Raw genomic sequence first — 15908 nt, 5'->3', positions numbered from 1 at the left:
GCAACAACTCTGCATGGATCTTGTCCATGGACAACCTGCAGTCCTAAGCCACTGTATCAGTTTCTTTGCCTAAGAATGCTAAAAATTGAGCTGGACCCTCAGTCTTCTTTTCAGTCAACAGCATACTTGATTCTCCAGCTAGCTCATTAATAACTTCCAAGCACCTAGCACGTTCTCCTGATCCCCATGGGCCTGTAACAGATAATTGGCAAATAGTGGGTGACCTTGATGGTTCAAGCCTTCTGTGAGAAGGCCCGTTCCAACATTGTGCTAAATAAGGCTGCACAGGGTATGAAACACCCCATAGGTGGTTCATTGTCAAAACTGTAATGGCCCTGAAACTGAAAACCCAAGAACTCAAAATCCCTAGAATGGATTAGAAGCAAACAGAAAGTGTATTTTATATTATACCTCGCTAGCATGGTACCTCACCCACAGCATCCCACCATTGCCAAATCAAACGACACATATCAGACTGAGCAAAGGTCATATGGGATGCCATTTTTAGTGACTCTCCCTTGGGAAATGACACATGGTAAATAATCATATATTCCCCCTGTGCTTTCTTAGGAACAACACCTAAATAGAATATCCTTAACATATTGCATAGCAAGAATGAGAATGGCCCTGCTATCCTCTATCCCCCTTCTCTTTCAACATTTTTTTGCAACTATGTGCTCCAATCCCACCTCTAACTTCATGTTCTTTGCCTTGAAGAAATTGCAAGGGCCAGAATAAGGAATCTTTAAACTGTCCCTAAAACCATCGATCACATATGCAATGTCGCTCTATTGGAATACCTCTCCAATCATACAAACAGTAATGTAAGAAATATTGAGCTGGCTGCCTTTTGGAGGTCCACCTCTAGCTTCCCTTTTCCAACCACCTCTAGGGTCTGCTGTTCCACATGCAAATCTTGTCCCAAAGCTGGTTACACCAGCATGGTTACCTCTGCATCTACACACGTGCAAAAAACAGCACAGCCCCCAACATTGTTGAAGCCCCAGCACAATAGCCAGGGACAGCTGGGATTCACCCATAGAATTGGCATCTCTGCCTTTTGCAGTTAGGTATCCACTGTCGAAACACAGCCTAATCAAGGGATGGACACGAACTAAGCACTGAGACCTGTTAATTCTTTCTGTTCCACAATAACTTGTTTGGAAAGTTTAATCACATTGAGCCATGGCAGGTCAGCATATACAACATAGGCCCAATGAATTATGTCTCGGTATTTTATTAAGGCTAAAGCTTTCTCAGGCTGCACTGCACCAATACAGCCATATAAATGTTACATCCCAATTGTCCCATGACCTATCATCTAGTTTATTTCCTTTTTCTTTATCCTCTTTCCCTTTCACCTTTATCTTTGGTTCTGTGAACAATAATGAGAACACATCTGTAGTCTTCCCATCAAAAGTTTAGCTTGATTGTGAGTAATAGGTGATCTCCCACTGGCAAGGATCTCTCTCTATAGGGAAGATGTTTTAAGGGAACTAGCTACTGTCCTAACTTTGTTGGAAGGCCTGTAATCAGTCATGGAAGCACTGTTTGCTGGGCATTTGGAATAAGGCTCAGCAAAAGTCTATTCAAAGGATCACCTCCCAACAGCCTCAGATGTTGGTGCTTGCGGCAATGAAGCACTGTGATCCGCACCATGGCAGAAAAGGCCCTCCTGCTCCTCATGGCCCTGCCACCCATCCCAGTGCCAAAGATTCCAACCCTTCTATCCCTGTCTCTGTGTATGATACACAATAATTGTTCAAAGTATACTCACTCCACACTGGATCTTGAGGTGCTGTACTCTGAGTTGGAGTCTTACTCTTCAGCACTGATGTCTCAGCATTCCCACCCTCAGCCACAGAACATCAGTGGCAAGACCACTTCTCCCTAGCACCACACCAGGCACACTTACTGAATTTCCTAACAGATCCAAGCCCAAAACTCTAGGACTTTGGTTTCCTCTTCTTTATCCAAAGGTACCTGGGCTTCCTGGGTGTGTGTGGATGTTTTGCCAAGCCAACCCTCTTCTGTTGTGCTTTCACAATTTTGAATCTGATGGGGTATTATGAGAAGCACAGTGACAAGCAGATAGCCCTGCTCTTTCTGGATGCAGAGAAGACTTTTGACGTTTCTTGGCGGTTTATGCTAAGTGTTTTAAGAAAAATGGGCTTTGGAAACAACTTTGAAAGGTATAGATGCAATTTATACTAAACAATATGCTAAAATAATTGTAAATGGAGAAATGTCAGAAAAATATGAGATAACAAGATGTTCTAGACAAGGATGCCCACTCTCACCATTACTTTTTGTATCAACAAATAGAAAAAAATAGATCTTAATAGATCTTAATAGAAAAATCTTCTTAATAGAAAAAAAGGGGGATGACCAAATAAGGGGACTGAAAGTAGGTAAACAGCATTATAAATTGAAAGCTTTCACAGATGACTTAGTGTTGATACTAGAAGAACCAGTACAAAATGTTGAAAGTTGGTTGGGAAAAATAAAAAAAATGGGGATATGGCAGAATTAAAACTGAATAAGAATAAAACTAAGATATTCACTATAAATATGGATCAAGCACCACAGATTATCTCAAGTATCTGGATGCATGGTAGAAAAAAATTAAATATTTGGGAGTGTAGCAACAAATACGAATTCTGTTATTTTAAAATTATGTAAAAATGTGGAATGATGTGAAGAAAGATTTGATGAGAGAGAATAAATTGAATTTATCTTTGGAGGCCAGAATTTCAGTGATAAAAATGAATGTATTACTTGTTCAAAACCATACAAATAATTCTGTAACATGTTTTAAGCAATGGCAAAAGGATATACCATATATACTCGTGTATAAGTCGACCCGCATATAAGTCGAGGCACCTAATTTTACCACAAAAAACTGGGAAAACTTATTGACTCATGTATAAGTCGAAGGTGGGAAATGCAGCAGCTACTGGTAAATTTCAAAAAATAAAAATAGATACCAATAAAATTACATTAATTGAGGCATCAGTGGGTTAAATGTTTTTGAATATTTATTTCAAAGAAAAACAGTAAACTAGCTCTGTAAGAGGAAAAGAGGGTCAACAAGAACAATATGGTCTCAACAATAACTTTAAAAGTACAAAAACCTTAGCTCAATCAGCAACCAAGCTAAGACCCAAGAGTTAAAATCCTTCAAAACTGGATTCCTCCTCCTCATCTGTATGTCCAAATGTAGCCCAACTTAGATTTTAAGAGGGATATTATCAGAAATGGAAAATCTACTATTAGCTTCCATTGTAAACAATGGGGGATGGGGCACCCCCTTTGGGTGTCAATAACTTTGGATCCCCTGACCCAAACTTCACCAAACCTGGCTGGTATCATAAAGAGACTCTCCTGATGATACCAGCCAGGTTTGGTGAAGTTTGGTTTAGAGGGTCCAAAGTTATGTACCCTCAAAAGGGTAGCCCCATCTACTATTAGCTCCCATTGAAAACAATGGGGGCACCTCTTTGGGGGTCCATAACTTTGGACTCCTTGAACCAAACTTTACCAAACTTGGCTGGTATCATCAGGACTGTTGTTTGAGGGTACCCTGATATTTTGCTGCCGCTAGCATAAAAACTGCGCCCCCTACTGGCCAGCAAAGTAAAAACACAAAAAATTTAATGATTCGCATATATGGGTGCTGTGTGGTTTCCGGGCTGTATGGCTGTGTTCTAGCAGCATTCTCTCCTGACGTTTCGCCTGCATCTGTGGCTGGCATCTTCAGAGGATCTGATGTTGGGAAAGCAAGTGGAGTATATATCTGTTGGAGTGTCCAGGGTGGGTGGGGAAACCTTGCCTTCGACAATAGATTCGCATATAAGTCGAGGAGAGCTTTTTCAGCATTAAAAATGTGCTGAAAAATTCGACTTATACATATACGACTTATACATATACGGTAAGTAATTTTGTTTGGCAAGGAAAGAAGCCAAGAATTAAGTACAAATATATGCAAGATGCAAAGGAAAGAGGAGGCCTCTCACTGCCAAACTTAAAACTATATTTTGAAGCTGTTGCATTGATATGGATAAGAGAATGGGTATTGCTGGACAATGTAAGAACTCTGGATTTCGAGGGTTTTGACAGGAGATTTGGATGGTGTGAATATCTATGGTATGATGAAGGGAAATTACACAAAGAATTTTTTAACAATTATATTAGAAGGAGTCTTATCTGGGTGTGGTTGAAATACAAAACATTTATAGCTAGCACAACACCATTATGGTTGTCTCCAGTTGAGGCTTACTCCAGAAAAGAAGTTAATATGAAAGAGAAATGGCCTACGTATTGAGAATTGCTGAACTTAAAAAGTGACAAATAGGAACTTAAACCTATGGAGGAGATATAGATATTGTAAAAAAACTGGTTCCATTACTACCAGTTACTGGAGATGTTCAGAGCTGATCAAAAGAGTATGGGTTTTGATACACAAATGATAGAATTTGAAAGTAAGGTTTGTACAAATGATGAGAAACTAATCTCCAAAATATATAAGATGTTGTTAGAATGGGATACAGAGATGAACTTGTAAAATATGTGATGATCCAATGGGCCAGAAACATTGGTAATAATATTAATCTGGAGGAGTAGGAGAGACTATGGAAAAGGGATCTAAAATTTACAGCATGTTATATCCTGAAAGAAGAGAATTACAAAATGATGTATAGATGGTATGTGACACCAAAAAAGTTGGCAAAAATGTATAAAGGTATAACTAATAGATGGTGGAAATGCCAAAAACATGAGGGATCTTTTTTACATATTCATTCATTCATTCATTCATTCATTCATTCATTCATTCATTCATTCATTCATTCATTCATTCATTCATTCATTCATTCATTCATTCATTCATTCATTCATTGGATATATTTATATACCGCCCTCCCCCAGAGGGCTCAGGGCGGTGGTGGCTATGTACAGAGGCTAAATTCTTTTGAGATATGGTACTCGAAGAAATGCAGAAAATTATGAAAATAACAATGAAGAAAAATCCTGAAGTTTTTCTACTGGGATTAATTGGAGATGATATCCTAAATCAATATAGACTGCTTTTCATGTATATGTGTACTGCCGCAAGGACAATGTATGCCCAGAAATGGAGAGAAGAAAAAATACCAACCAAGGAAAACTGAATACAGAAGGTCACAGAGTATTCAGAAATAGCAAAACTAACAATTTTAATGAAAGACATTAAATGAAAGACAGTAATATGGAGAAATTTGTAGAAAACTGGAAATCTTTTACAGACTACCTATTGAGAAAATATGGTACAAGAGAAATAATCGCTTTTTGAGAGGTTTTGAGAGTGTAACTGATATGATGTTTTACTTTAATTAGATGCATGAACCTAGAATGGATTAAAATTTAATACTGAGACAGTGGGAAGTTGTTATTTGGATATTTTCTTGTTTTCCTTTGTATTTTGCTTTTATTTTTTGGTATTTTATGATTGTTCTTTGAACTGGTTTGGTGTGAAAGTGTTTTATGTTTCTTGTTACCGTATATACTCGTGTATAACTCGACCCGCATATAAGTCGAGGCACCTAATTTTACCACAAAAAACTGGGAAAACGTATTCACTTGCGTATAAGTCGAGGGTGGGAAATGCAGCATCAATTGAGGCATCAGTAGGTTAAATGTTTTTGAATATTTATTTCAAAGAAAAACAGTAAACTGGCTCTGTAAGTGGAAAAGAGGGTCAACAAGAACAATATGGTATCAACAATAACTTTAAAAGTACAAAAACCTTAGCTCAACCTTAAGCAACCAAGCTAAAACACAAGAGTTAAAATCCTTCAAAACTGGATTCCTCATCATCTGTATGTCCAAATGTAACCCAACTTAGATTTTAAGAGGGATATTATCAGAAATGAAAAATCTACTATTACCTTCCATTGTAAACAATGGGGGATGGGGCATACCCTTTGGGAGTCAATAACTTTGGATCCCCTGACCCAAACTTCACCAAACCTGGCTGGTATCATAAAGAGAGTCTCCCGATAAGACCAGCCAGGTTTGGTGAAGTTTGGTTCAGAGGGTCCAAAGTTATGGACCCTCAAAAGGGTAGCCCCATCTACTAATAGCGCCCATTGAAAACAATGGGGAATGGGGGCACCTCCTTTGGGGGTCCATAACTTTGGACCCCCTGAACCAAACTTTACCAAACTTGGCAGGTATCATCAGGAGAGTCTTCTGAGGGTACCCTGAAATTTTGGTGCCTCTAGCATAAAAACCACACCCCCTGCTGGCCGGCAAAGTAAAAACACAAAAAATTTAATGATTCGCATATAAGTCGAGGGGAGCTTTTTCAGCATTAAAAATGTGCTGAAAAATTCGACTTATACATGAGTATATACGGTATTTCTTTTTGTGTTTCTTTACGTTGAGATATAACTGCTATCAACTACTTAATTAACCTTCAGTATTCAAACCCATCTGTTTGTTTATCTATATATTTTCTTATTATATTTAACTGCATGGGGGAATTGGAAACCTAGGCAAAGATCAAGGGACAAAATGGCTGCTGGACAGGCTTTGGAAGGCACAAAATGGCCATCAGGGAGAAATCCTATCTAGTTAAAAGCCTCTAGTAATAAAAGTGGCAAGCAGATACCAATGGCCACAAAATGGCCACCTCAAAGGCCTGGCATCCTCAAGGGACAGAAGCTGTAGCAATGATATTCTTTTGGAGGAGGAAGTTTGCCTTTTTCTTTCCTCTCCCCCACCAGTGTCAAAACCTGGAGGAAAAACTGGACAGCCCTTCAACTACAGGCAAGGTAACTGCCATTGCCTGAATTCTCCAGCCTCTCTTTCTCTCCCCCACCCCATTAAAAATTATATAGCCATGCCAGAGCTCCAACAGTAGCATTTGCCCTAATTCATTTCTTCTTTATTTCTCATTTAACAAGCCTCCGAAGCCCGCTGCTCTGTCCATTTAAGCAGCCCAGCTGCAGCCCTTCATGGGCTTGAGCCATGCCTGATGAAGTGCAGCCAAAAATGGAAATTTCCAGCTGGACAAGTTACCACGTGTACACACACTCACAATCCACCACTTCCCCATCAATAGCTGAGGGGAGGGGCAAATAAGCTAGGAGATGCAATGGAGGTAAGGGAGGTATCTTCTGAGAGGAGGGTTAATTTATATGGCTTTATCATACCAGACACTCTTCAGCCAAACAATTCTAAACTCATATTGGATACTAACAGCTATCCAAAAATAATTGTTCCACACACTCTTAATTCTAGCCCTCAGACAGCTGCTCCAACACTAATGAAACTTTTCCTTGCAGCTAGAAAGCTACAGAATGTTCCTGTCTCACTCTTGACAGTAGACAGCAAAAGCTTGCAAGGAAGGGGTTGAGGCTTGAGTATATAGCCCTTTCATTACACTTTCCATACCACGCACATTATTTGAAGAGGGGCTGATATTGTTCTATCTGCCCCCATGGAGAAGTTCAGTTTGAAAGGGGGCTATTGAGTGTATAGGGGGCATTGGTGAGCTCGGAATTGAAAGCTTGGGTGCAAAAGACATCCAGTACAAAATGTGGTGCTAGGTGACTGTGCATGGCTTTGCTCAAGCTGTGTATCCCTTATGGATAGAATGAAGATACAAAGAGATTGAAAGAGGAGACCATAACCTGTTGCTGAGAAGCCCGACAAAATTCAGGAGAGCTTCCTAAGAGGTATGGAAAGGTAAGCAAATGCAGAATGTAGAAAAAGTTTAAATAAAGCTATACTAAACTGTATTCCCAGAGGAGAAGGCATGAGACAGCTGTTTTAAGCAACAAAAAATTCTGTATCTTATTCCCCTCTCAATTAGCAGGTTGCCAAAACAAAATGGGAATAGAAATAATCTTAGAAATACATCAGCAGCCAGAGAGGGAGAGAATTTGATCCCTGCATTAAACTATTGAGAACTTTGGAAACCATAGAAACAGTGAAATCTAGTAGGCATGGCATCTATCAAAAAGGGTTCTGTGTCCCTTGAAATAGGTAAAATGACCATGAATCTTAAGAGCATATCTGCCAGTATGCTGAGTCTCAGGGCAGAAATAGACTCTGAAAGACTTTGTCAGTAATAATTCCAAGATGATGTCTGAACTTATAAAAATATTAAAGAAATGAAAGCTGAATTTTAAAAAATAGCATAAATAGACAAGAAGGTGGAAAAGACCAAAGAGAAAGTGAAAATTTTAAAACAAGATGTGGACTCTGTACAGCTGGAGGTTAAAAATACATTATTTAACCATTTTTGACTGGAATAAATCAAAGAGAAAGCCTTGAGACTTAGAAGGGTACCAGAGGATTCAAATCCAGCAAAAGAGGAATTAAACAAGAAAATTGCCTCAGTTCTAGCCAATCATTTGAAGATCAAAGAAGAAGAAATGGTGTCAAAGATTGAAAAAATCTATAGTGTCACATCAAAAAACCCAAACGTGAAAGGATTGTGTAGAGACATTGTTATCTATTTCCGCTCTAAAGAAATGGCAGATCAGATTCTGGAAACACCCAGGAAATCAGCAATCAAACTAGAAGGCAAGGACATAATTGTGATGAGGGAGATTCCGTTAAGAGTCTTACAGAAAAGGAAAGATAATGCATTTAAGGAGAAACCAGATAAGACTTTCATGGTTTACATGGGAAGGAGTAAGACCTTAAATAAAAATGTTCTGTAAGATCAATTAATGATTTAACAAGATGGGAAGTAAATGGGTTTATTTGAGATTAATGGTAAAGTTGGGATGGTAAATTTGGATATAAGGTTAAAAGAAGTGGGGTTACAGAGGAAAGGGGAATCTATGTTAAAAAATCTTTGACTATGGGATAAGATATCCTATTTTATTTGTTTTTTATTTGTTTTAAATTGCCTCAAATTGTAAGTTGGTATATTAGAAAAGATTTAAATAAAACGAGGAACTGAGGTTGGGATTGAGGTTTAATAAACAATAAAATAATGTTATAGGTAAGATTGATAACAAGATATGGGTAGGAAGTCAGTTAGTTATATGTCATCTGTGTTGTTTATGTAGTGCAAATGTTTGTTGTGTAAGTAGAATAGAGTGGCTGGATCACTTTTGTTTTTTCCCTTCTATGGTAGTTTTGCTGTAGTTTGTTGTAATTGTAAAGAGCCAATAAAATGATTTTTTTTTAAAGAAAAAAGACAGGAGACAGTCTGTAAGCACTTGGAAGGGAATAATATGATCATTGAAAATCCACATACTAATGAAGGCCAATTTGGGTGAAAAATTCTTTCTTTCTTTCTTTCTTTCTTTGATTCCATAAAGTCACAGCAGACTTATGACAATTTATTAGAGTTTTCAAGGCAAGAGACATTTGGAGATGGTTTTCTACCTCTGCCTCATAACCCTGGTATTCCCAGCAAGTTGCCCATCCAAATACTGACCACAGCCAACCCTACTTAGCTTTATAGATTTGGCAAGATCAGTGTAGCTTGGGCTATCTAGGTCAGAGTAACAAATTCTACTTACTAACAAATATTTTGACACTTAAGATGGAAATTTCAACAAGATTAGAATTTCCATCCAGCATCTCCTCAGTAACTGACCAGTTCCTTCCAGCTATTGCTAAGATAAGATGGCAAAAACTACGAAACTCAAGATACCCTGTGTAACTGCCTACCAAACTGAATTGTTTTTAAAACGGAAATCAAAATGTCAAGTTGATTAAATCTAAACTGACATGGTCAATTAGAGTCAAGTTCATCATGGGATGACTCTGCATAACCTGTCAGATAAATGCCCAAGATATGAAGAAGAAGAGTTTGGATTTATACCCTGCTTCTCTCTCTCGTAAAAAGACTCAAGAGCTGTGACTAGCAAGGTCACCCGTCAGGCATCATTTGTAGGAGTGGGCAAACAAATCCAGTTCACCAGATAAGAGCCCGCCACTCATGTAGAGAAGTGGGGAATCAAATCCGGTTCTCCAGATTAGAGTCCACTGCTCTTAATCACTACACCATGCTGGTCTGACAATCCAGCATGTTCCTGGAGTGGTGGCTGTTATCTCCATTAGTTAATGGTGTTAAAATTTTATTACAATGTATCTAAGAGCTTTTGCCCACTTCTAAATGCAGCCTTTGCTGGGGATGTCTTCCAGGCTACAGTTTCCAAGGAATGGTTGGGAAGAAGCTATAGTTTGTTAAGATGCTATGACATGGATGATATTAAGTTAGCATTCAGGCTGCCCTGCTGCTAATATGGCTACTTTCTACCTCATGGCATATATTAATTGTATGATCTATCTGGCTAGCCTTTGGTGACAGGAACCTGGGAAATCTTTTCCTTCTGCTTACTTAACAAAGTTTCACATTGTGCTCATTATTAAAAACCCGCTGAAAAAAACTTTCCATTGAGAAAACCTAGGTATTTTGAGAAAAATTGGTATTTTGGAAACTATTTAACTAATGGTTCTAAGTTTCTAGTTGTCATAGTTCTCTCTAGCATATGACACATCAACATTGTTGCTAGTGGCTATGTTGACTTAAAACTCCATGAATAGACAATGTGCAACAGAGAGTACTGTTTGCTAACTGCCTAGCTAGAAAGCACAAATTCTCTTTACTGTTCTCCATCCTGCTGCATTGGTGAACAGAGATGTGTTCAAGTACATGGATCGTTGTCTGCGATCACTGCAGTGCTTCTACGCAGTCTCAGAATACTGGCATCACATAAAACATACGTGTTGCCCTACCTTTCTGCACCTCTAGCCTGGACAAGATCATGTCCAATATATTTTGAAATTGCTTACATTTTAAATATATTAAAATTTGATTCCCTATAATGTGCTGAAAATGAAATTGTTTTTCCTCTTAACTATGTAATTAGGTTAGGTAAATTTGAACATCATGCAATTCACAGCTCTGTCCTCTGACCAACTTGTTTAATTGCCCCTTTCCTACTACTTCAATTTAGAACTTGACTGGATAACTTCATAGTTCTTGCACTTCTAGACTTATTTAAACCTTATTTTCAAGTCCCATACTGATAAAAGTACAAAGCTCTTTAGTTTCCAATTTAATTAGTTATGGGATAATCAGGGAAATGAAGAACTGATTTCATTTGTTTTCTAAAGACAATGGCTATTAATCATACAAGGGTTAACAGTAATTGTAGTTCAGTGCATTTATCTGAAATGTTATGTGTGTGTTGCATTTGATAAAGTTTTATTTAAAATAAATCAAGACCAGAAGCTTAATTATAAAATCAAAACAAGAGGCACAAAGAGCTATATATTATGATATGGCTTTTAAAGAAAAATAGTACTAATCAGATATTTATCTACATGCTCAGTTTCCATACATAATAAAAACAGTTATTGTTCTCTTGTAGAAAGAGATTAACTGATAGTATGTACAAATAAATGCAAATCAAGTACTGAATACAGAGGTGACAAAGAAGAAAGCACTACTTTAATGTTAATTAAAATTTCTAGGAAATCTAGATATATTATTTTCTTCATGAATTAAAGGGACTCTTGGTGTCTTTATCAATGATGTAGGTAGGTGTTTGCTTTACCTGCAGCTGGCCTAATGACTTTTTTTTCTCCCCCTCACACAAACACACAGTGATATAAAATGACTCTACACTTTCATGTAAACTAAGCTGCTGTTATAATTACAGATATGATTGCTGGGGAGGGGGATATTTAGGATGAAACGTGGAATTTTTTTCTCAAGCCTTTTCCCAGTGTTTTGTGTGTTTTTTGAAAAATTGGAAATTGGGGACGTTCTGAAAAAACCTCCTATGAAATATTTTCTTCTTTTAAATGGGTGAAATGCTTTTAAAAACAAAGTGAGCATTCTGCTGATATATAAAGCTTTTAAATCCAAGATGCATATCTATACCTAGAAAGTTATCTAACCTTCGTGAAGGGAGCATGCAGGGCTTTCATTGCTTCTCAACAGATGCATGCCTTTTGTTGTCCTTTTGACTGGACATACTTGGCCTTTCCTCCTCCCTCACACCACTATGACACATGTATCCACAGACTGGGTAAAAAAGGAGCTTATTGCCCTCCCTTCAGGGTGTGGAAGAAAAAGAAAAAGGTAAGGCACAAACTGCACCAAAGCTTCAGAGAAAACTGAAAGTTTCATTGAGAACGTAATTGCATTTAACCAGCTAGAAAAAAATTGAGGTACATGTGCTAATTTGAGGTACATGTACTAAGACAGTATAGGGTGCATCAGCTTGTGTTTTTTTCTCAAGTATAGGGTCTATTAACATATTTGCTTGAACAAAACTAAAGCATTAAAAACTTTTAAATTGTATAAGAATGTTACCTATTGCACTGTTATTTGCTAAGTAAGTTATAGATTATGTTGCTAAAACAGTGAAACTAGTTTAGGTTTGATAGGACAGAAAATATTGCATATATTTCAGTTTTCCCCAACATTTCCAGTTTTTTCTGGGAAAAATTATTTATGTATTTGTTTGTTTGTTTGTTAATCACTTAGATTTAATAGATTGCCCACCCCCGGAGGGCTCTGGGTGGTGTACAATTTACTTTAAAACAATATAAATATAGATTAAAACCAATGTTCTAATATACACATAAATACAAAAAAACCAGATAGCAGGATGGCATCTCGTCATATATTGTGAGGGTCGGCCGGATGGTAATCCAATAAGAACATAGCACACAGAATAGGGGATGGCATGATGTCTATGGCTATCCTTCCCCACCAAAGGCCTGGTGAAACAGTACCGTTTTGCAGGCCCTGCGGAACTGTTAAATGTCCCACAGGGCCCAAATGGATGCTGGTAAGGAGTTCCACCAAATGGGGGCCAGTGCACTAAAGACCCTGGCCTGGGTGGAGGATTGCAGAGTGGCCCAGGATCACCAATGGAATACAGGGGCCGAGTGTGGATGTAGGGGACAGACGGTCCCTAATTTTAATGTACATTTTTAAATTACTTTAAAATATCTGAAAACTTTTAAGTCTCAAGTTATATTTATATTTATTTAATGAGAATGAGTAAGTTATGTTTAATGTCCTTAAAAGTTGTTTCTAACAACAATTATTATAGGACTTGAATTTTGAGAGACTAGCAATATTAAATAGAAAATACTCCAATTATATCGTACAACCATGTATTTTCAGCTTCTTTTTCATGTAGGTCAGAACATATTGACAAAAGGATTCTGAGTTCTGAACTTTCAAAAATGTACCGTGTATAATCGTGTATAAGGCGAGTTTTTCAGCACTTTTTTGTGCTGAAAAAGCCCCCCTCGACTTATACACGAGTCAGGTGTATTTTAAAAAATATTTTAGGGTTTTTACTTTGTCGGCCGCCAGGGGGCGCAGTTTTTAGGCTAGAGGCACCAAAATTTTGGGATATCATCAGGTGACACTCCTGATGATACTCCAGCCAAGGTTGGTGTTAGCCAAGTCCAAAGTTATGGACCCCTGAAGTGGGAGCCTCCCCATCCCTTACTTGTTTCCTGGGTATGGGATCTAATAGTAGATGGGGCTACATTTTGAGGGTCCATAACTTTGGACCCCTTGAACCAAACATGGGTGGTATCATCAGGATAATATCTTGCTGATACCAGCCAGGTTTGGTGATGTTTGGTTTAAGGGATCCAAAGTTATGGATCCCCAAAGTGGGTGCTCTCATCCCCCATTGTTTCAAATCGAAGCTAATAGTAGATGGGGCTACCCTTTTGAGGTTCATAACTTTGGACCCCCTGAACCAAACTTCACCAAACCTGGCTGGTATCATCAGGAGGGTCTCCCAAAGATACTCTGAAAAAGTTATTGTTGAGACCATATTGTTCTTGTTGACCCTCTTTTCCACTTACAGAGCTAGTTTACTGTTTTTCTTTGAAATAAATATTCAAAAACATTTAACCTACTGATGCTTCAATTAATGTAATGTTATTGATATCTATTTTTATTTTTGAAATTTACCAGTAGCTGCTGCATTTCCCACCCTCGACTCATACGCAAGTCAATAAGTTTTTCCAATTTTTTGTGGTAAAATTAGGTGCCTCAACTTATATGCGGGTCGACTTATACACGAATATATATGGTACTTGTAATTTGTAATAATGGAAAAATGTCATCCTTAGCTAGATGAATCTAGATTCTTTTGCTTGTTGGTGTTCATTCACTATGCTAATGAAAGAACATAGTTTAATGAGTTTGTATTTTGCTGTTTTCATTGTGGGTGTTCTGCTCAAAAGCAGAAGTGGAAGACTGGAAAGATTTTTTCACGTATAATCAACAAGTATTATAGCAGTTACATTTGGAGGACAAGCATAAATCATTTACTGAAGGCATCAGAAAAATCAGCATCCTATCACTATTGTGCTGCTATGGACCATGAATGAAACATTTATCTAGGCTTTTTCCATATGACCAGTGAGTGACTCAGAGAAGCATGTTGATTCTTATTAGTTCAGTAGCATTTAGTGGAGAAGCAGTTTTCTTTTAGCAGATCAAAGCTGGCAACATACTTTGTGAAAGGCATCATCAATATATCTAATTCTCACTATGGTCAAATCTGTGGATACTTAAATCCAGAGATGGGGGCCTTGGACAAGACAAATCTTTCTACAAACCTGAGGAAAGCTCCAGGCTTGTAGAAAATTCTGAAATCTTAAAAAAAGAAAACATAGTCAGTTCACCCCCATTAATAGAATCATCACCTACAAGCCTGGAGCTTTCCTCAGGTTTGTAGAAAGATTTGTCTTGTCCAAGGCCCCCATCTCTGGATTTAAGGCAGGCAGGACTTCTGTGGATGAATGAAGTGAATGTGTAGGTTCATATGGGAGAAGGTGATCTCTAAGGTAAGTTGGGCTCTGGCCATACAGGGCTTTAAATATCAATACCAGCACCTTTAACTAAGCCTAAAAGCAAAGGGGAAGCCAGTGTAGCGATATGGTTTCTACAGCTAATAAGCTATTTCCCTGACAACACAACAAACCAGTAACCCTACTAACTAGGGTTTAAAAACCAACGGTTTGAGAAATACTTGGAGAACCTGGGGAGGAGAAGGTTTGGGGAAGAGTGGGACCTCACTGGTATATAATGCATAGAGTTCACCCTCCAAAGCAGCCATTTTCTTAAGGGGAAGTGATCTCTGTAATCTGGAGATTATTTATAATTCCAAAAGATCTCTAGATCCTACTTGGAGGCTGGCAACACTACCAATAATGCTAGAGTAGGTATTACCAAGAAAATACTATTAATTTGCCTTATTGTAATCACAATCACAGAAGCAAAGCACCAAATTAATTTGAAACAAATGGGAAATACATGAAGGTACTATATAGTTAAAACTGATGCTGCAGTAATCAGGTTTGGGGAAATTCTTCTGAAACATCAGAGATAATACAGCTAAAGATAATAGATCAGTTAGCTTCCAATATCTCCTAGCACTCTTGGTAGACTTAATTGTTTTCATGACCAGATTCTACAGTGCCACATTCTGGACCCAGTTAGAAATGTTTCTCTGTAACAGACATTATAAGGTTTCTGCGATTAGACGATATTCATTCCCTGTAGTATATCCATAATATTCTCTTCCAATATCACATTTCGAAGGAATCTGTTTTCTTCTTGCCAGTTTCCTTCATTGTCCAACCCTCACATCCATACTTAGTAATAGGGAATACTATGGTATGAATTAACAATCTTGGTTGCCAATGACACATCCTTACACCAAAGTATCTTTTCTAGGTATTTCATGGTTGCTCTTTTTATTTATTTATTATTTATATTTATATACCGCCCTCCTCGAAGGCTCAGGGATTACATTTTCACAGTGTAATCTTAAAGACTAATTCCAGTTTAAGCCCATTCATTTCAGTTAGCTTAGACTGGAGTAACTCTCCTTAGGATCAATTGT

General features: G+C 37.9%; 1 protein-coding gene across 1 annotated transcript in view; it reads left to right on the top strand.

Annotated features, from left to right (window-relative positions):
- The window catches only part of POLA1 (DNA polymerase alpha 1, catalytic subunit), a 226278-nt gene that overhangs the window by 128408 nt on the left and 81962 nt on the right, over window positions 1-15908 (top strand). The gene's annotated exons all lie outside the window — the stretch shown is intronic.

Source organism: Sphaerodactylus townsendi, linkage group LG04 (assembly GCF_021028975.2).
Source record: "Sphaerodactylus townsendi isolate TG3544 linkage group LG04, MPM_Stown_v2.3, whole genome shotgun sequence".
NCBI classification, from domain to species: domain Eukaryota; kingdom Metazoa; phylum Chordata; class Lepidosauria; order Squamata; family Sphaerodactylidae; genus Sphaerodactylus; species Sphaerodactylus townsendi.
The sequence above is the reverse complement of the archived record's forward strand: the minus strand, read 5'-3'. Positions and strand labels throughout refer to the sequence as shown.